This window comes from Ixodes scapularis, unplaced genomic scaffold (assembly GCF_016920785.2).
Source record: "Ixodes scapularis isolate PalLabHiFi unplaced genomic scaffold, ASM1692078v2 PGA_scaffold5__190_contigs__length_132052651, whole genome shotgun sequence".
NCBI classification, from domain to species: Eukaryota; Metazoa; Arthropoda; class Arachnida; order Ixodida; family Ixodidae; genus Ixodes; species Ixodes scapularis.
The window spans coordinates 120,721,570-120,743,973 of record NW_024609880.1 but is presented as its reverse complement, the minus strand read 5'-3'; positions in this window follow the sequence as shown (position 1 = coordinate 120,743,973).

The window sequence follows — 22,404 nt, the reverse complement described above, 5'->3', positions numbered from 1 at the left end:
GATTCGAAACTAACAGTGCACAGAGAGCTGGTCAACCATTGAGTCCGCCGGAACCAGTGGCCGGGATGGTCTAACCAATTAAGCCGTCGTCCCGGATAAGCAAAGGTTGCGGGTTCAATCCCCGCTTTTGACGCCAATTTTTCGCCAGCTCTCTTTCCCTTTCCCTATCTTTAATGGAATAAAAATAAATAATCACTCTCCTCTCCTCTTCATTCGCAATATTACAATGGCTGCACTTGTTAATCTTCACTCATTTCCATTGCATATACCGTGCAGCCTGCCCATATGGTGAGGGGTGGTTCCCTAGACATCTTGGAAGTCGGGCCCGTTCCGACATTTTGAAGGTGAAATGACGTGCCACGTCACTGCCGCAACTCGGAACTAGCATGGGCCTTAAATCAGCAATGGCTGTCGTCTACCCAGTTTAGCGCATTCGAAACTAACAGTGCACCGAGAGCTGGTCAAACATTGAGTCCGCCGAAACCAGTGGCCGGGATGGTCTAACCAATTAAGCCGTCGTCCCGGATAAGCAAAGGTTGCGGATTCAATCCCCGCTTTAGACCCCAATCTTTCGCCAGCTCTCTTTCCCTTTCCCTATCTTTAATGCAATAAAAATAAATAATCACTCTCCTCTCCTCTTCGTTCGCAATATTACAATGGCAGCACTTGTTAATCTTCACTCATTTCCATTGCATATATGGTGCAGCCTGCCCATATGGTGAGGGGTGGTTCCCTAGACATCTTGGAAGTCGGGCCCGTTCCGACATTTTCAAGCTGAAATGACGTGCCACGTCACTGCCGCAACTCGGAACTAGCATGGGCCTTAAATCAGCAACGGCTGTCGTGTACCCAGTTGAGCGCATTCGAAACTAACAGTGCACCGAGAGCTGGTCAAACATTGAGTCCGCCGAAACCAGTGGCCGGGATGGTCTAATCGATTAAGCCGTCGCCCTGGATAGGCGAAGGTTGCGGGTTAAATCCCCGCGTTTGGCCCAATCCCCTTATCTGGATATATATATAAATAAATAAAATAGACGGCGGAGCTAGGATCCTGGCTCCGCGGTTTGTTTGGACTTTCGGCGGGTCTCTAAAACTTTGATTCTTTGATTCATTGGAGTGGTTCCGTAGATATATATATATATAAAGAGACAGAGAGAGAGAGAAAACGTAGCGCAGGATGACGAAAAGTATATACGGAAATAAAACACACTTGAGACGGTTGTTGAAGTTTTTAAAACATATTATTCGTAAAGTGCGTCAAACTTTCGGCCTGAGACGGACCTTTTTGAAGATGGGTTACATTTGACAAAATATGGACACACCTTGGCTACATCAAGTGTCCCATGACGTCACGGGATTATGTAAATTCAAAACACCTGGCTCCTTCAAGAGCCCCACGATAGACTCGGCGCAGTTATCGCCGCAAAAGCCGTTTATTCGGGGCCTAGCAAGAATGATGAATGCCGGCGTAAAGCTGACCAGGAAAAAAAAAATTGTACAACACTTCAGAATTTGACTGAACGAAAACCGAGAGGCAGCCCCAAAACGACAGGCTCCAACTGCTTAGAAGACGGTGCCGGCGGACGCACTGCCGGACAGAGGAGTCAGATCGCCGAGCCTGCCCCTCAGGCGCGCTACAATCTGCACAAGCCTTACAGCGCGACTTTCTGCTTGTCACAGGATTGACGGTCTCCGCCTAGCACATCAGAATCTCCGTCTGTTTTTGATTGAGATACCTGTTAACTTTTCACCACATGTTGTTTCCGAAAATAGGAAGTGGGCGGACAAAAGGACACGCCACGAGCCACATGCCGCATACCTTTACACTTGCTGCGACGCGCGCATTGCTCCCAGGGGTTTACAAAAAAAAAAAAAAAAGTCCATTTGGTAATACAAAAATTTCCGAGACCGATTTAAGAAAATGGCACGCGGTGCTTCCTAATGCTTCTCTCGATTTAACAAAAATAGTTAAAAATCACTGCCTCACAACTTCGACCAATATTCAAAGGGCTATAAGTAATGTGCTTCGCGCCAACGAACTGTCGCCGCGTGAAACCTCAGCCCTAAAATCATTTGAAGAAAAGAAACCTGGGGTCATCAGGGAGGTAAAGAATTGTAATCTAGCTAGGGATACTGTTAAATAGCCCCTGACGACGGTGAGTGGACGGGACATGCAGAATATCTCTCTTGATCGTAGCAACATACTTAATTTTTATAGTGCAGAGCTAACTCACTACGAAGAGTTCCTCTTCTCAAGGGGTCTTAAGTTCTGACCGTCCCCGACGATTTCACGTTCCTCCAGGATCTCAATAATTTCGCACGAAGCCTTCGGCTTCAGGAATTCTTCTTTGAATAGCCCTATTGAACACCCTATCTGCGATGAAGGAATGTAGCCGTAACTTGCAACTCGCACAGGATATTCTGGAAGCAGCTCGCCAAGCTTCATGCAAAGGGCACCAGTTTAATATGCAGTGGAATCCTGGTCACGCTGGTATAACCGGGAATGTTATCGCTGACAGAGCCGCTGGAAACGCTCATGAGAGCGCTACAACTTTGTGAATTCTGTTATCTAGGTCAAATGCAAAAAACTTGATTAGAGATATTGGCCAAGAAATAGCTTCTTCGCTTCGGAGAAATCCTCGATATCATCGCTCCAATCTTTACGATATCGATCCCAAACTTGAATTTCGGGCACCACAAAAACTGCCAAGGGCAGCCGAGACGGTCCTACATCACTTGACACTGAATGTGGCATACACCACAGCTACCTCAATAAAATCTGAGAGCTAAGTCGTCTGAATGTGCTTCGTGCGGAATCACACATAACACCGCACATGTATTGTGTGAATGCAAGGGCTACAGCCGTGAAAGAAAGCTTATGAAGATAGACCTGAGGCTACAAAATGAACAAAACGTAAGCATTGGTACTCTGCTTGGTTCATGGATTTCTGCTGTTAGGGGTATAAAGCTACGAAAGCTCTGCTGAAATTTCTAACAGCTACTCGCTTACAGAAGAAACTGTAGGGGAGTAGATAAACAGAAATGGCCAATGACAATTCCCATTGAAACATTTTCGTTAGTCGTTTCTTTTAATTAATTCCTTAATTCATACTTTGGTGTTGTGTGTTTTCTTCATCTACCTTTTTCTGTTTACCTTTCTCTCTCCTATTTTTATGATTTTCGCTTCCGTTCAGTTCACAATGTAGCAAACCAGCTCCAGGCGCTGGTTGACATCATTGTTTATTAAACGCGTACCTCTCTCTCCAGTTTTGAATTGGACGGCAAATTTTTCCTTCAAACTAGAGATACCGCAATTGGCAGGTAAATCACTCCGAATTGTGCAAATATATTTATGGGTGACCTAGAATCGACTTTTCTCGCATCCTTCCTGCTCCATCCAATGTTCTACAGAAGGTATATTGATGACTCATTTTTTATCTGGTCACACGCAGAAAATAAGCTTCTCAAGTTTGTCGCAGATTTTAACTCCGCGCACCCTTCCATTCGCTTCACACAGTTACTCAAAAGCTGACGTTAATTTCTTAGACGTTAGAGTAATAATTAAGGACACAACTATGGTCACTCATCTGTATCGAAAGCCCACGGACAGCCAGAGATATTTGCACTTCGACAGTTGCCATCCTCGACCTTGCCGAACCAGTATTCCGTACAGCCAGGCTCACGGGTTTAAACGTGTATGTTCTTCTAACGATGATTTTGACTCCAACACTAATCAACTACGCGAGGTTCTAAAAGAACAGAAGTATCCAGAAAACATCCTAAATGACGCAATTAGTAAGGCGCGCGCCCTCGATCGCGACCACTGGTTAGGTGGCAGCGGTCCCCCGGTGGAAACATGCCGACAGCCCAGCCTCGTGCTGACTTTCAGCCATAAGTCTCCGAATGTCACCGCCATAGTAAGGAAACATTCGAATAATTTACTACAAAGTGAACGCGTCGCAAAAGGTTTTACTACCGTCCCCCGTGTGGTGTTCTGAAGCTCGCGCAACATTAAGGATTCCTTAGTTAGGTCCAAGACAACTCCCACTGAGAGCACTGGAAGTCTGCCATGCGGAAAGTCGGGAAGTGCAGTCTGCCCACACGTAAAACCGAAAAACTCCATAAAAAGTACAAACTCCAACTTCACCTACAAAATTTATGGCAACTTGAATTGCGACACCAGTAATTTAGTATACCTTTTACAATGCAGCACTTGCGGCGCACAGTACATGGGCCAGACAGACACCTTTCCGATTGCGGTTTAATAATCACAGATCGCATGGAAAATCAAGCCCCACACTCCCCGTTTGAAAACATGAAAACATGTTAGCAATCCAGAACATTCATTCGATAAGCTTCAAATTACATTTTTACAGACCGGTTTCAAAAGCAACCGAGGTCCCTAAACAAAAGGAATCGTACCTTATTTACAAGTTCAATACTATCACGTTTTTTGGCTTTAATAAAAGTATACGTGACTCTGTAGCAAAATATTAATTTTGTAGTTTTCCGACACCATAATAAATCGCCTGACAAAAACGGGAAAAAAATTTTGGGAGGTGTCAGTGTCCATTTAAAGCCTTTTAAGTATTTGTTTTTTGCGTCAAGTCTACATTTGTCATTTTTTTTCTTCTGGAGAATTAATCACGTGTTTTCACTCGGAGACTGCATGGATGAGAGTGGAGTGTACGTTTTCAATCTTCATCACAATTTATTATGAACGAAAAAAAAAAAAAAATTCGATAGTCCTCTTACGTTTAGCTTAGCTTTGAGTAGAAAAGTCTTCACATTTTTTTTATCAATGCATACACAGCTATACCTGAGGACAGCATTTAATTTGCGTAGGAATAATTACAAGAAACATTATTATATTTTCAGAGAATCAAGCGAACGGCGAGTCAGAGCTATTGTCTAGTTTATAGTAGCGGATTGGGGACAGAAGAACGTTACGAAGATATTAGTTGTCTTCGCGTGCTAACAAGTGACCTCAATTACACATTGAAGAGCGCCAAATACACATCAAAATGGTACGACACAGACTCTAAAACAATGTAAGTATGTTCATTGCTTCACAATGTCCCTACCATAAACGTTTTAATTAAAACATCCAACCAGTACATTGAAGGGGTTAGTGGCCTTTTCATAAACCGATAAGTATCCACCAGCTTCACTGAAGCACGGTCGCGTGCTTCAATTACTTTATTTTTTAGACAATATTTAGTATATATCCTATTTCGAACTGTATATACTAAGGCTTAAAAATAGGATGCATACCGAAGTACCGAAAGCCCTCTCATAAGAAAGATAGGATCACTATTATAGAATAATAGTTACATCGTCTGAGCACCACATGTGCACTTGCGCGCACCATATAGAGACGCGCCATTGTAAATATACATAGCAAAAATACATTTCAACACTATTGTACAGGCAGCGAGAACAAGCAAATCTTTATATTACGTGGACAGATTAAAGAAACATGCAGCAGACATTACTCATGCAAAATGAAAAAAAAGAGGCTTTTTTGCAACTCCAAAACTGTTTGGAAGCTTCGCCAATTGAGCCAACTCTGACAAGATATGCTTTGACAAGATCTGTATCAAATGCGATCTTCTGGACATTTTCGACATCTTGCGTAGTCTCTAACGAAGAAAGAATCAAAAGTATGCTGATGAATGAATCGTACTAAATCATTTATCAGTAAGTTTATTACATCGGCCTGTTTTCGATTATTTCCTCTTTTGGGGCCATGTACAAAGATTAAAATGGTCCATTATATCTTCAAGCGTGGCTTTTGAGTCCCGCAAATGTTGATACTGTGTTTTGTAAAGCTACTAAACAAGAAATCATGCATGCATGTACACGTGGCGGGAAAAAGAGTGAGATAACCTCTGGAGCACCACAAGCGCGTGCAACGTCTCAGCAATTTTCTTACCGCGTTCCACACGGTGGCATGTGGTTCCAGAACACCTCTGTTTACCTTCAACCCCGTTCAGTGCACACATAGAACAAATAGGAAACGTCGATAAGACAAGGCGGTGTGGTGGAGTAGCATACTTGAAAGGGTAATTGTGAGACTCAAACCTCGAAGCACGACGCCGTCAGAGATCATGTCTTTTGGGCGGCTATGCAGCGATTGTCTCACCCGCTCAGTACGTTTCATTTTATCTACATACTTTCGACATATGATCTTCGTATGCTGTTCAATAACACAATACGTATATGACACTGGTCACTTTATTGTAACACCACAGTAAGTGTCTCAATTCTGTATCGAGGTCTACAACTTGGACGTTCGTCTGTTTCTTGCATACCTGGTACGTTTGATTACTCCCGAAACGCGCACGAGTGCTTTTGTTTCTGCCCGACCTCAGGCAATGTTGCCTTTTGATTGGCATGCTCCTCCATTGTTCCGATGTGCCAGGGATGGATTTTGGAACACAATTGCTCGCCGTATTACATCGATGTCTGACTTCGCACAAGCGCGAGAAAACGCGTCCCCTTCCCCTGAAATATTGCGATTCCGCTGTGTAAATGCAAAAACAAAACCAACAACGCATTATTTGCCGATCTGTAGCCTGGTGTGGCAGATATGGGAGTGACAGTATCCCGCCATTGGGAGCATACATATGTCAACTAAACCAGACCCCATCCGTTTCCAAAAAGCGGCGGCAGCGCCTTGGTGAACAGTCTCTTCTGTCGATCGCAAAAAGTCAAATTTGGGGGTTTTACGTGCCAAACCAACGACGGGCATCTGCCACGCCCCAGCGGAGGACTGAGGATTAATTTGGACCACCTGGGGATCTTTTCACGTGCAATCGAAAGCTCGGTTACACAGCGCTTTTTCCACAATAAGCCTCCGTCAGATTGCGGGCACTTCGGCCGGGATTCGAACCCGCCACATGGGGATCTGTAGGCCGGCACTCTCGCCTCGGAGCCACCGAGGTGTTTTTTTTTTTTCTTTTTTTCTCTTTTTTTTTTGTAAAATGCGTTTATTTACATATTAAAGACATTACAGAGGGCCACCTTGGCCAAAGAGCACTCGCGCAAAATTATACGTTATTACATACGCATAACCCGGTACATTCACATAGAGGTTTGAACATTATACAATGTCTAGTGTTTAAATGTTCCTCTCTTTACCATACAGTTTCTTAAAGCGACTTCCATCGCTGGCGATGACTCAAAATCCGGCATTTCAGTGTGTTCCAGGAGGCTACTGGTGTATGCAAAGTTGTCAACAAAGTAGTGCCAAGCAGGTTTGCCCTTTTCTAACACCAGGGTTGTGTCCCGTTCGAGATCTCCAGATGGCGTGCAACCCGAGCAGCAGTAGCACTTCTGTGCATTTTTTATTTTCACCCGCCTCCACTTAAAGATATTTCAAGGTCTCCCAGTTCAACTGTTCACTGATGCTAAAAGCATTTCGAAGTTCAGGCCAGAATATTTCCGCATTAGTACAGAACAGAAAAACGTGTTGCAAAGTCTCCGCGAAAGGACACAGTGCACAATTGGTCGACCATGCTACAAAGAACCCTTTTCTCTCAAGCCATGTTTTAACAGGCAGCATTTCTACATGAAATTTTACGAAGAAGTCTTTGATGCTTGTTTTTACAGGGTATTTACGCAATTTTTTGAATACACTCGATCCTTCTGAATTTCCCGGTGGGGGGCGGTACATTGGAGGTGGAATGACTAAGTCAACAGTATCCCAATACAGCCTTTTTCTGTTCACTTGGACTAGGTAGTCCCAGGAAAACCTGGCGTGGAAGAAGCGGATCGCCTCATTAATTTCTTTATAAAATGTGAGTACTGGTGCTTTTATTGAGGCTTCTTCCGTACTCACTATCCAGGAGGGCAAGTATCGTCCCCCTAGACGTTTTAGCGCTCGTGTTGACACCGGATTAATGTGGCCCCGGAAAAACAGAAAGCGTTGAACTTTTATTTTTAACTCTAGATTCACGAGCCCCAAACCCCCTTTAAACAGGCTCAGAAACAAATTGGTTCTACGCATTCGTTCAAATAAAGATTGCCAGATGAACATGGCACAAAGTCTCTGGAATTTTCGGATCTCTCCTTGCCGGGATGGTATGATTTGTGCCGCGTACCATACACTCGAGAAAAAGACAGAATTACAGACAAACGTTCTGTTAAAAAGAGAGAGATGTCTTCCATACCATTCGTTCATTTTCCCTTTAACCTTGTTTAAATGGATACCTTCATGGCCAGTGCTCAAGGATTCCGTCGCCAGTCAAATACCGAGGTAATTATCGAGTGAGCAAGACCACTTTATTCCCATATATTCCTCTGGTTTAAACGTCCACGGGCCAAGCCAGGATCCGGTCGATTTAGAGGTACTCATGGCTGCTCCTGATATTTTGCAGAAGTCCTTTATATGATTCAAAGCCAGCCTGAGCTCTAGCTTCGACGAACAGATCAAAGCGACGTCGTCTGCGTAGGCTAATATTTTGGTCGGCTCGGAACCTAGATTAACACCACAAATATTTACATCGGTCATGATTGATCTACACAGAGGTTCCAAATATAGAGCAAATAACAAAGGCGACATCGGGCATCCCTGCCGAACTGACGATTTGACCTCTATCGGGGCAGTTTGTTGTCCGTTCACTAACAGCCGAGTTGTGATGTCTTTGTAGCAAATTTTTATGTACTTCGTTAGCCTTTCTCCTAGGCGGCATCTTTCAAGAAGCGCAAGAAGAAAGGAGTGTGACACTCTACCAAACGCTTTGCTGAGGTCTACTTGCAGTACTCCAATTGGGTGCTGTTCCGCCTCCGCTGTCTCACATAAGATTCTCATTGTGTGCGCGTTTGAAGTGATGGACCTGCCTTTAAATCCGTAGGGCTGGTGCTCTCCTACGATGCCGCTTAATCCCACCTCCAGACGTTTGGTAAGAATTTTCGCCAGAATTTTGTAGTCTGTGGTCAGTAGACTGATTGGTCTTAGGTTGTCTACACTAGTGACACTGGAGGCAGTGTCTTTCTTCGGTATAAGCACAGTCAATGCTTGTCGCATCGACGGTGGCAGCAAATTGCGTTTTAAAATGTATTGATAGACGGCGCGAAGCAGCGGGACTAGCAGATTCGTAAACTTTTTATAAAACAGTGTTCCTAGGCCGTCAATTCCCGGTGACTTCCTGACTTTAAGAGCTTTAATCGCCTCTTCAATTTCTTTTTCCGTAATTTCACTGTTTATTCTTTCCGAGATATCTGAAGGAATTTCAGGCATAACTTCCAAGAATCTCTCGAAACAGGTCCCGCTTCCATATTTTTGCCCTCCGAGCAGTTTTGTAAACGTGGCGACCAATTCTTTTTCTATTCGCTCTTGCTCCAACACAATCTCATCTCCAGTCCGTAGCGATGTTATTTGGTTGCGGCGTACCTGCAAACGTTCTTTAGTTTTGAAGATTTTAACCGGTTTTTCCTCGAGCTGTAGCGCTTGAGGCTTGACTGTGACCATAAAGATCAGGCAGCGGAAGAAAAAGAGGAATTTGCTTCACTAAGGCAAGATTAAAATACGGAAAAACAACACCCACCCTTGTATGTAAAATCCAAAAAGGGCCATTTACTGAAAAGTTAAAAAAGACATAAGTTGCCGGCTCCCACTGGGAGCTTGCAAGAATTTACAAGAACGATCTCACAAAATAATCATCCATATGTAAACGAGTCTTATTTGTCCTTTCTCAAGTATAACGCTTTCGCATACCTGGCACATTCATAGTAGCAAGCATATACAAACCTTTTAGGGCTAAGAATTTTATGTTTCTGGCATAGTTTCGAAAAATAGTTTATTCGCTCATATTCACGTGTCTGTGTCTAGTTAATTTTGGAAGGTATTAAAGAAGAAGAATTTGGGTTGTGTGAATATTTATACCGCGTGTCGTTTGTCAGCCATTTCAAAGTTACGACGACTCACTCGCTGTAGATGAGCAATTTAGCCTGTGCAGTACAACCGGTAGCCTGGGCTCTTTAACGTGCACCACGCAGCAGGGATACATGACCGCACGCCGGTACGAGGCTCATTCAGATCGAAACGGGCAGGTGTGGGGACTGAACCTAAGATATTGGGTTGTGCAGCGCGAGCTTTCGTTCCACGTGCTCCGGGCTGGTGTGCACTAGACAACTCTGCCACTCTGACAACTCTCCTTTTTTTTTTTTTTATTGCACTCGGCCACCGATCCCATCTTGGATGGTATTGTTTCGTTAAAAAACAGGGTTCTTTTTTTTAACGAAGAACGATTTTGCCGTTTAGGTTTAATTTCATTTCTCTACGGAAAGATAAAATATTAAACTTGAGAATCCTTTCTTTTTCTCTTGTCGGTATTTGACACACAGAAGGAACGAAGATGTCCAGTTCATATAATTTGCAAATAAGCAAACTGTTAAATATTTGTTATTTTATTTCAAGCTAGGTGTTTGTATAGAAAACGAGAGAAGTTTACCGCATATTGGTGAAATAATGTTGGCTAGTCTCAAGGTACGGAAGCTACTAAATCATAACTTTACGTTTACTTTTGGTTACTCTTTATATTTCCGATTGTTGAATTTGAGATAGGCTAAATGCACAATGAGTAAAACTTATGTTACCATGGCCTTAAAAAAGCGCGAAAGATAATCCCTAGTTAGTATTTAACAGACGTTATTTTCCAGAAACTTTATACCGAGCGTCCCACAAAGGCCGCCGTACACTTCGGGGTTTACACGTTCGCACGCCTCCTCCTTTCCTATATCTTCTCCACTTTCTACCTCGCCTCAACTTGGCTCCACTCACAGCTTAGGAGAGTGGAGCGCTAACAGCGCTCTCCTCTCTAAAGCTCTTCCCTGTAAAAAATTGAGGTTGTATGTCGGACTTTAAGTGTAAACAAGATGTTTACACATGGTTATTTTTCCCATCTTGCGCTACAGGAAATCAAAAACACAATTTGTGCAAGCTGTAAGGCAAAAGGATTATAGAACTGAAAATAATATGCATCTGGGTACGTACCTTATAATTTCTTGCAGTGATAATTAACACTAACATCGTCATCGCACGATTTCTGGCAAGCTTTGTGAGCAAACCAGTTGTTGCCGGGAGGCGCACCATGAATGCAGCAACTATTTATGAATTTATTAACCACAGTTTAATTGCCAGGTTGTCAACGGGACATCTGTCGACTAACAACACCGGTCTTCAATGTTTACATAGACGGTTAAAGACAATTTATTGGTTTCCAGTCTTTTGACTTGTGGCCAAAGTATTTTCTATGGGCGGATAAAGAAAATTTGTTGGTACCCAGTCTTTAGGCACAGGGCCATAACGGGTGATAGCCTGCCATATAATTTTCCATAGACGACCATAGACCATATTTGTATGGGAAGAGTAAGCGGATTATAGTTTACTATTTATTTCTTCAATACTTCTTGTAAATATTTAAATTCCTACGTAGTTTTTGTGTAAGGTATGGGGAACAGAAAGTATATAATATTAAAAACTGCAGAAGCTATTAGAAATATGTGGGAGACAGAAGAAAAAAGTTCAAGCCGTTTACAACTCCCTGTAACACCGAATTAGAGCGCAGCTCTTGAGGAGGAGGAGGGAAGGGCAGTGGCGTCGGAAGTATTTCTGAGGTGGGGGGGGCAACGGAATTGGGGTGGGGTGGGGTGGGGTGGGGTTGGGGGGGGGGATTAAGCATCTTGAACACTATGGATATATAAAATTGAAACGCTCACAAATGTTTATTTAGAACAAATATATGTCCTTCCTCTTTTGGAATGTGGTGATCTTGTTTTTCTCCCATGTTGACGTCTTCAAACAGCGTGAAATAAGAAAGAGCTCACTGGTGCCCGAAAACGGTTCGTCGTTCAGCCGTCCTCAACACGAACTCTCTGATGATAGAGTTCAGATCAAGTTTTGCTGCTCGCTCACTATTTACGTGCAGCAGCATCACCTGAGTCAGTCGCTTTTGTGACATGGTAGCTCTGAGGTAATTCTTGATGCGCCGAAGTGCGCTGAAACTTCGTTCAGCTGATGCCGCTGACGCTGGCACTGTCATTATAAGTGCCGCAAGGCGCATCACCTCAGTCATCATCCTCTTGACCTCTGGGACTTGTCTGCCCAGATTACGGCACAACTCGGGTGCGGAGCCGATCTGACCGCTTGAGAGCGAGTGAACCATGTTCAGCTGCCTTGAAAGGCTTTCCAGGTGAAAATCAGTAGCGTGGGATCCTAACTTCCTTTCAAGTTCTTCTGCAGTTTGTGGCTTCTCTTGAATAGCGCACAAATTTATTTGCTCTAGTTGTGCGAGACTTTGCATGCCTGGTTGCTTGAATCGTCTTGCAAGCTCGGCGCGAACACAATCTAACGCTTCGCAGAACTGCTTCCGAAGGCCTGTCTCCGCGTCTAGAAACGCTGGTTGACAGGGCTCGCTGCTGTGTTCGAACCTTCTTGGAGGACCGCATCCTTCTTGGAGGACCGCAAAGGCGCGTATCGACTGCTTTATTCGGCTTCAGAAATGGAGAAACTCCTGCTTATTTCTGGTTTTAAAATAACCGCAAATAATTGAGCCCTAGAATAACTAATCTCATGATGATGAATGTCATCATGCCACTCGTAATGCGAGAAATTCATGCCCGCGAAATATCTTAAAAATCGCACTCTGAGAAATTTGCGAAATATCGAGCTCGCGAGCCGCCATTACTAAAAAATCTCTGGGGGGGCGGTTGCCCCCCCTGCCCCCCCTGTTCCGACGCCACTGGGGAAGGGTACTGGGGGGGGGGGGGGGGTCAAGTGACCTGGGGGGTCAAGTGACGATGCCGATGATGCCATCAGTGACGTCACTGATGACGTCATCAGTGACGATGCGGATTTCGATGACGTCATCAATGACGTCATTGATGACGTCATTCGTGATGATGACGATGCGGATACCGGTGACGTCATCAGTGACGTCACTGATGACGCCATCAGTGATGATGGCGATGACGATGCGGATGCCGGGGACGTCATCAGTGATGATGGTGACGATGCGGATGCCGGTGACGTCATCAGTGACGATAACGTCATCGGGGAGGTCAAGTGACCTCGGGGGTGTCACGTGACTTCGGGGAAGGGGGTGTCACGTGACCTTGAAGGAGGGGGTGACGTGACCTCGGGGGGGGGGGGTCACGTGACCTTGGGATGACCTTGGGGGTCACGTGACCTTGGGGTGATCTTAGTTGCGCCGACGCCGACGTCGCTCAAGCCGGGAACGGGCCCCTAAGAGCTGCGCTCTAAAACGAGTGGCAGTTAACTTCCAATGGTTTCAACTTCCAATGCCGGGGTACGAAGAAAATGCCCAAACAAGAAGTTACGCCATTGAAGACGTACAAAAGGTTACGCACAAATGCTATATAAAAGACCATTTCCTTTCCTTTTTATTCGGGGCGTGAACGTGGAAGATTCCGCCAAAAACTTCCACGGACCTTGAAAGCTCAATGGCGTCTTCACCTGGCTTCATTGTGGGCACTCGACGGCCTTAGTCGAAAAGCTCTGTTACTCCAACGTTGAGCGGAGCGGACGCAGCGTAGCGCAGAACGCGCGCGTTTGATTAGCCGGCGAGCAGGACTCGCTATCTGCGACCAATGGGTATTTGTGCGCGCTGCGCTACGCCGCGCTTATTACACTCGACGTCGGATCATACCAGAGCCTTAAGTGATTTCAAAATGACGGCGCCTTTGTGATATAGGTCTATAGCAAGCGAAGGACCTTCGCGCCCTCGACCTGTGGAACCTGGAAAGTATATCTCGAATGCGCGCGGCTCGTTGCTGATACAGCCCGGACCACTATTCAACCGAGCGAGCACGCGCTCGAGAGCTGACGAACGGACCGTAGAGTTATTACAATAAACGCTAGAGGCTCAGCTGGCGCTAGTGTCTACGGGACTTCCGGTTGCAAATTGAAGCAGACAGCATGCAGTCTACATTTTTAGCCTCCCTGTGTATTCCTATGGGAAAACGTGCGTGAATTATGTATCTTCGCCGGAAAATAACATTAATAACTTTTGTCATTTCGGTTGTACCAGATAGTATGCACCTTTATTGGCATTGTGAAGGTGTAACTGATTTAGTTACAGCATTTTTCTTTACCACTGAACGATGTTAAACCGCTCTATTTCAGGTCCAAACCTCTGTTTCAAGGAAGGTATGTGAAAACGAGCGACAATGCTAAGCAAACTAACGAGCGAAAGGAATGTAGGGTATGTTCAAGGTTTTCTAGCATTTCGGTGGCGCTTATGTATTGCAAATATGCCCGTCCTGTCATTGGATGAAAATGACTCAGTCGTGCACCTTTACGATCGGTTAAAGAAACATTCGAACGCAAAAAATAAAGCACGTGGGCTACGAAAGGTGTCTTTTTATTATTTTCTATGTCGGGCAGTTTTTACCGGGCATCTGCTCTCTGGCTTCCCCTATTTGCAAAGATTTGGAGCGTGCGGGTGATGATTGGAATCCAGAAAGGGCATCTTCGCACATATTCATCAGCAGAAAGAATAAAGCAGTACTTGCTGCAAATCTGATTATATTACGTGGCTTTCAATTTACTTTGATTGTCTGCATGCACAAGGAGTTACTTATCGAGTGTTACTGCGTAGTTCTTGACGTCTCTCTTGGTTTCCCACATGTCCTTCGTTCGTTTGGCACGTATATCCCCCATGCTGGAAAGCGTCGACGCCGTGTTCGCGCTAACAGTGTCCGACACTGCACATAAATACACGTACGAAGCAGTTTTAATACCGTTTTTCATACCACAAATTTCAAATAAAAATGCTGTAACTGGCCTATTATTTTGTCTGCGTGACCGAGAAATGTTACAATGTGCCTAGTACGTACAAATAATAAGTGATATTTGCTCTTATAATCGAGCGCAGATTGAAAATTAACTCGCTTTTTCCCATAGAAATGCATTACCGGAAGTCATTTTCTGACTGCTTGCTGTCTGCTTCAAAATTCAACAGCACTCTAGCGCCAGCTGAGCCTCTAGCGTTTATTGTAATAACTCTATGGAACGGACACATGACTCCCGTGGAAGACAAAAAAACAAACAAAACAAAAACAGAGTGGATTGTTTTTGACACGATTATTGCAGTATTATGTTCGCTCTCCACGAAAAATAGCATTTTTGGACTGCTCATATTTCCTTTTATCATCTACAATAGCGTACATATTTTGTAATAACAGCGTTTGCAATCTCAACGAAATGTCCCGTTTTGACTGGTCACATGTCGTCCTGGCTGCCGGAACAACGATCCTCCCATCGTCGGAGATGACCTCGGTGTGTTCGACTTTCGACTGCTAATTTAATAGAAAATTGGCCACACATCGCTATGATTTTTGAAGTTCTATGATACTTAGTGCCCGCAGAGTGAGTCATCGCTATATTTAAGCGATCTCAGAAACCTCCTCAGGGCACCTTTAAGAGAGAGAAGTTTGAGAACGATATGATATACGATACCTTCCTCTCCACTTCAGCGTCGAAGCTATTTAAAATATTTTTTTCTCCAGCTGTACAGATTGCAGACCCTTAAATACCTAGTTTTTTTCTAATGACAAAATGTCTTTTTTTGTATAATGAATTAATGAAACAGAACACTTCTTGTCTTCTGTATTCTCATTCAAATCTTATAGACCAGACTGACAAAGTAAATGGAGCAACTTCAATTGCTGTCTTCATTGAAGAGCAATTCCGCTTGCAGAACTTTGTCTTCCTAGGCATGTCAAATAAGTCACAGATTCTTCTTAGACATTTAATATTTTTTCTCTGCATCAGTTTTCCTTTTTCCCGTCAGAAAAATGTGCAATCCTGTGACGCAGTGTAATATGTTTTTTAATCAGACGAGCCCATTCTGCAAACAAAGAGGCGTCGCTCGGCGTATGAAACAAGTTTTTCTCTTTGCATGATTTGTAACCCACGTTGCACCCCGTCCAAATAACCACCACTCTGTCTTTTTCTTCGCAGTATTTGACACCTTAGCCAGTCTCTTGACTCTTCGCCACAGCTAGCATCCACAGAATAATGCCTCGCTTCACACACCACAAAATCAAGAAGAAAGAGTCACACCGCCACTCCCCAAGTCAGCCTCTCTAAACGCAACGCGACCGGCCTCCTGGCCCCGCTGTCACTGGGAGCGCCACCTGAGGTCCCTGCGGCAGAAATGGGTCACAAGACACCCAGCTCCTTTGGAGAGGCCAAGGCGGTCGGCCCAGCTCCCAGTTCGAGTACACCTTACCAGAGATCCTGGGTACAATCCCCACCACTGCGCGCTTTATACCGGATCATTTTCGGATCGAGGTGCGGTCCTGTATCACTACAGTTTTATGCACGGTAAAGAACCTAGCCTAGAAGTCGTACTGCACTGCCTAAATTTATCACCCACTTTAGCTACCAATGTCGCCAAGTTCTTTCAATATTAAACACATGCTGTCTAAACGATTTATTCACTTGGTTCTTGCCTGGTTCCAAATATTATTTAAGGTTTTTCCGCATTTAAATGTATTCACATGTTGCAGTATCATTTTTAACTATTTTTTTTTAAATTTAGAGTGCTGGTTCTTGTGCAAGACTGTTGTCTATTATAATGCAATTAAATGCAAAGGTGCAAGCGAGCTGGACAAGAATGCCGAAAATAATCCCTGGAGAAGGGGAACAAGGGGAACAATGGACAAACATAAATCTCCAAACACAGCCAGGTGACTGGTGAGCGACCGAAAAAATCCGCCTGGTCCGGGTATCGAACCCGGGACCTCTCCATTACAAGTGGAGCGCACTACCAACTGAGCTAACCAGGGGTTAGATGTCAGTAGAGCAAACGGTTTTTATCAGCTGCCACCAGTCTAACACCAACGAGGGTGAAGCTTGCGATTTATGGTTCCAATTATAATGCAATTAAATGCAAAGGTGCAAGCGAGCTGGAGAAGAATGACGAAAATAAGCCCTGGAGAATGGGAAGGAGATTTATGTTTGTCCTTTGTCCCCCTTGTTCCCCTTCTCCAGGGATTATTTTCGTCATTCTCGTCCAGCTCGTTTGCACCTTTGCATTTAATTGCATTATAATCACAACCTTAAATCGCAAGCTTCACCCTCGTTGGTGTTAGACTGGCGGCAGCTGATAAAACCCGTTTGCTCTTCTGACGTCTAACCCCTGGTTAGTTGGTAGAGCGCTCCACTTGTAATGGAGAGGTCCCGGGTTCGATACCCGAACCAGGCGGATTTTTTCGGTCGCTCACCAGTCACCTAGCTGTGTTTGGAGATTTATGTTTGTCCTTTGTCCCCCTTGTTCCCCTTCTCCAGGGATTATTTTCGTCACTGTTGTCTACGCGGTTTCAAAAATGACAATGCACAACAAGTTGTAGTAACAAGAAAATAAACGACCCCAATTACAGTAATCTAACATATCATTAAGGTGTAGGAAAACAGATAATTAAAATATATAGATAGTTTAATTTTGAATTCACCTTAAAAGTCCGTGTTTTTTTTTTTAAGAATGCCATACACAAACTAAGAAAAAAAGAACGACGACGAACAAGATACAAGATTTTAACTGGCAACGCACTTGTAATGAAGGGGCGCGACAGAAACGCGCAAGAGACATTTAAATGCCTGCCGGTTCGAAATTTGTCTTTTTTATCCACCATAGCCTTTTGTTTATGTCTGCACAAATTGAAATAACGAATTGGTGACGTAACCTAGACTGGCGGCACGATAAAATGTGCATATTTTTTTTTTTTTTCACTTTTGGTTTTGCAATATTTCATTATTTCTTCCAGCTCACCGGAATGAAGAGCTTATTTGCGCCACGTTCTGCCGAATTGACATTTATGCTGGAAGCCTGTTACGCATGAAGGAACTACTGGACGTCCCTAAAGACACACAGAAGTTTTGAAAGAGGTTAGTATTTAAGTTTTGAGATGATCAGAGCTTCAATTTTTGATCAAGTAACTGCCAGCATTGAAACATTGATGGCCTATCAGGTCGGAACCTGAGAATAGGGCAAGAAATAATCAAAGTACGCAGTGCACAAACACGTTTTTTTTTCTTCTACGTTGTCGTCGTTTATAACACTCGTTTTCTTCTTGCTTTTGATTTCTCTGCATTCAAATTTGCATACGTATGATAGAGGCAATGCCAACCCTTCCGGGTGCTTGCACATTTTTTCGTTGGATGTCATTGTCTTTTTAACATTTGTTTGCTCATAAAGAATCTGAAAACACTATGGCTTTTACGAAATCCGTCTGGTGTTATGAAACCATTAGGTGCAGTCAATTTTGGTATGAAACTAAGTTCGCAACTTTCTGAAAACAAAGCGAGCAAAAATATCGTACGCACGTCGCACCCTCCTGGAATTTGAGGTTGGGGAAGCGAAACGCTAGATTTCAAATAAATTAACCGAACGATTGTGCAACAATGGTAGTACATCAGTACCAACGCATCATAGGGTTTTCGTGACGAATTTGTGAAAAACGCATTAAGTAGAAAAAATGACAACATTGTGTGGGATTGGCGCTGCTGAATATTATCTTATGCGCGCACATGTGCTGCCTTTTAAGAAAAGTGTAGTAAGTTTGTTTGTTTGTGTTTCCATTTTTGTGCGGATTATTTAATATGATACTTTTTTCTTTAGTGCAGAGAGCTTGTTTGTAAAATATAGTCCACAAACCACAATACTGGACAAGTGCTGTCTATTAAAAGTAAGTTCGAAAATTAAAAAAAAAACGAAAAAAAAAAAATATTAAAAACTATATGGTAATGTCGCACTTTTTTTTCTTTTCAGGCCGCCTGATTTTGAGAACAAATAGGCGGTACTGTACTCGCGTCCTGGTCTAGCATGCTGAAAAATGGCGTCATCTACGCAACTGTACAACACTAGAGCGCACGCCACAAGAGCGCCGACATTAGAGCGCCGACAGTAGAGCGCCACGACAAATTAGCGCGGGCGACTCGAGAGTGCAGCGACATTAGCACGCTTGTCATTAGAGCGCCCGTCACAAGAGCGCAGAAACAGTCCAGCGCCAGTGGCCCGACCTGACCAACCACTTCTTCGGACGTCACGTGTTTTATGTGAAATTGGCGGAAAATTACGCCGCGGCATCCAGCGAAAAAGAAAAAAAAAAGCAGATTTTTGAATTTTACAATCAACCCTTTAAATTTACTACCCGCGGCAGTATCCTCGTGTGGATTTTCGGTGTCCATTTATGTCTATTTATATCGTCTACGTGTTCCTCTCTTCCGTCCTTGTCCTTGTGTGCGCACCTGTTTTATGTCTCAAAGTTTTACCTTCGAGCTTTTATTTCTGTTTGTGCTGCGGTTTTTTCTTGGTTGGTATTCCTATATTTCTGAATCGAAGCACCACCCTCGTTTGACCCTAGAAGAATAACTACTTTCTAAAAACAAAGGTGGAGAAGCTACGCTTCTGCAGAATGCAAAGAACGGAGAAAGTGATAGACAAGTTTTTTTATTATTTTATTTTGTAGACTTTTTTCTGAGACATGCAGGACGGGTATAACCTTAAGTTTGTGTTCTATCATGAAGAGAAGGTGACGTCGTTACCGTACCCGACGCGTGAACGAATTAAGGTTTTGGAAAAAAAAGCACCTCAAATATATTTCATAAATTCGCAGGGGAGGTTTTTTTTCTATCCTCAAAAGGTGTTAAGTGCTGAGTAATCAGGAGTCGCTTACGGAAAGCACAACGAGTAGCTTTACTCTGCCGATCCTGATGGCAGCGTGACCGATTGTCCCTGCATGCGCAGGCACGTACACTGTCTGATTATCGCAGAAGAAGACGAGGCGCGTCTTCTTCTTTTTCTATATTATGCCGGACATAACACCTCCACACCACTAGACGTCATGTCCATATCTTTGAGGTGGTAGCCGGCCTCGGCAACTTCTTTGAGTGCCTGAAGTGTCAGGCTCTGCCGGCGGCACAACAGGAAGCGATTCCTCGGGAATAGCAGTTGTGCGATTGTTCCTGATGGTTGTCGCGGATTGCGGAGCCAGGTCATCACGGCTGTTAATAGACAGATTTAGTGGACCGTACGCTATAGCTTTGCGTACGCAAGGAAATTGCGGGTCGTGAGTCCGCATGCGCGGAACGCAATAGAAGGGCTAGCGTATTGCGTACGCACGCAACGCGGGGGATTTTGCGTGGCGGGCCAGCGGGCTTTGCGGGACGTTCTCGAAACATCTCGGGCCCAACGAGAGCGCCAGTTTCAAGATGGCGGATACCTCGACTGGCGCAGCAAGGGCGACGTAGTGTTTTCAAAGTTCTGTGGTACGTGAAATTCCGTGGTGTTCAGCTTGGCGATTCTTTCTGGGACCTACCGCTGTCGAATGAGATCGCCCTGCAGCTGAAGGAGTGCACAGCGGAAATGTTCGACGCTCGGAGTGTGCGTCGACGCTGCGATCCGCTCAACGCTAAGCCTATTCCCACAGTTCATCGGCGACGGACGAACGACTCTACAAGAAATCGCCGAAGTTCTCGCTTTGCACTGGACGTCAGGGTCATGAATTTCATTCCGCGATAGCATTGATGAAAGGTGACGTTTCCACGGGACGACTGACGGAGGCTTCGTGATCAAATTTGGCTTAACACTCGTACTCCTAGCCTCTGTACCCCGCAGAAAAGCGCGCTTGACGAGGCAGCTGTGGCTTGGTTTAATCTGAAATAAAATGATTGGACACTTTTTCTTTTTCAATGTCTTTCCAGGAGCATGGTTGCGCTATAAGTACGCGGAATTCTACGGTTTTGAAACTTTAACCAAGATCATGCGCGGTGCTCACTCGAAAACGTAACGCACAACTAAATTCGCTCCGAGCAGTTCATTTTTAGCGTAAGCTATACTATTGCGTATTGCGTACGCAAGAGCCAGCAACGCTATACTAAAACTGCCTAATGTCGCACGCGGGTGCCACAGCTGCCTGTGGAGGTTGATTATGCGATGCCACTCTTCGCGGCCGTATGTGGTTGGTGTGCCGGCGAATTGAACCTTGCTCTACCCGAATCATCCAAGAGCGATGTCCCAGCTGACGTTCGATCACTCCCGGTATCCACTTTTTACCGTCTCCAAATGTTTTAACCCACACTCCTTGGCCTACATTCAGCTTACGTGGGTTTGTAAAGGTGGCAGTGCTTTCAGGTGTCTCGGGGCTGAACGTCTTTAGTCGCTCGAGAGCAGACGGAAGACCTCTTTCAAAAAGCATCCAAGCAGGTGTCTTTCCTGTTGCCACATGGATTGTTGTATGTTGTTTGAATAAAAATCCGGCAACCACACAATTCAGCTCTGCTCTTCCTCTTTTAGCTAGCGCCGTTTTCAGCTCTTCAACCATGCGTTCAGCCTGGCCGTTAGTTGCTGAATGGTATGGCGCGCTTGTGATGGATATTACACCGTTATTCCGGTAGAAAGTCTTGATGTCGTCGGACACAAACGCTGTGCCGTTGTCCGAAACCACCTTCCGGGGAACGCCGAAAGTTGCCGAAGATAGCCCTCAATTCCCTAATGACGGGAGCCGACGTCATGTTTCGCATCACTCGGACTTCCACTCATTTAGTGTATGTGTCCGCGACCACCAGAAAAACTTGGCCTTCAACAGGACCCGCAAAGTTCACGTGAATAGTGTTCCAAGGTTGAGAGGGTCTGTGCCAGACTGGCATGGGCTCCTTCGGTGGTGTCTTGCGGTGGGTCTGGCAGGCAGTGAATTCCGCGACGAATGACCCTATGTCTGCGTCGATACCGGGCCACCAGAGGTAGCTCCGTGCGCATGTCTTCAATTCGATAATTCCACGGTGCCCCGCGTGAATCAACGTCAACGCGTCCGTCCTCAGCCGCGTGGGGATCACAATGCGTGCCCCCCATGTCACACAATTTCGGTGTGTCGACGGTTCTGCTTTTTTTGTGTAAGGTGCGAACTCTGGTGATTTGAGCCGATGAAGAGTGCCCTTCTGAATTGCTTCTAACACTTCAACCAGCACAGTGTCCTTTGCTGTCGCTCCTGATACCTGTTGCGCTGACAGAGAAGGCCGTGACAATCCTTCAAATATCAAGACGTCGACAGGTGGATTCAGTTCGTCTTCTGTGTGTGGTAACGGAAGCCGACTGAGAGCGTCTGCGTTCTGGTGACGATTTGCTGGCCTGTATTTTAGGTCGTAGTGGTAGGCTGCCAGTTTCACGCACCATCTAGTCATCCTTGGTGATAATACTTGAGGAACAGGCTTGTTGGAGCCGATGATACCTAGCAGAGGCTGATGGTCTGTGAATATGGTCACGGACCTCCCAGCTATGTATTGATGGAAGTGGTGAACTCCGTACACGATAGTGAGGCCTTCACGATTCAGTTGCGAATAGTTCCGCTCGGCACTGCCTAGCGTTCTGGATGCAA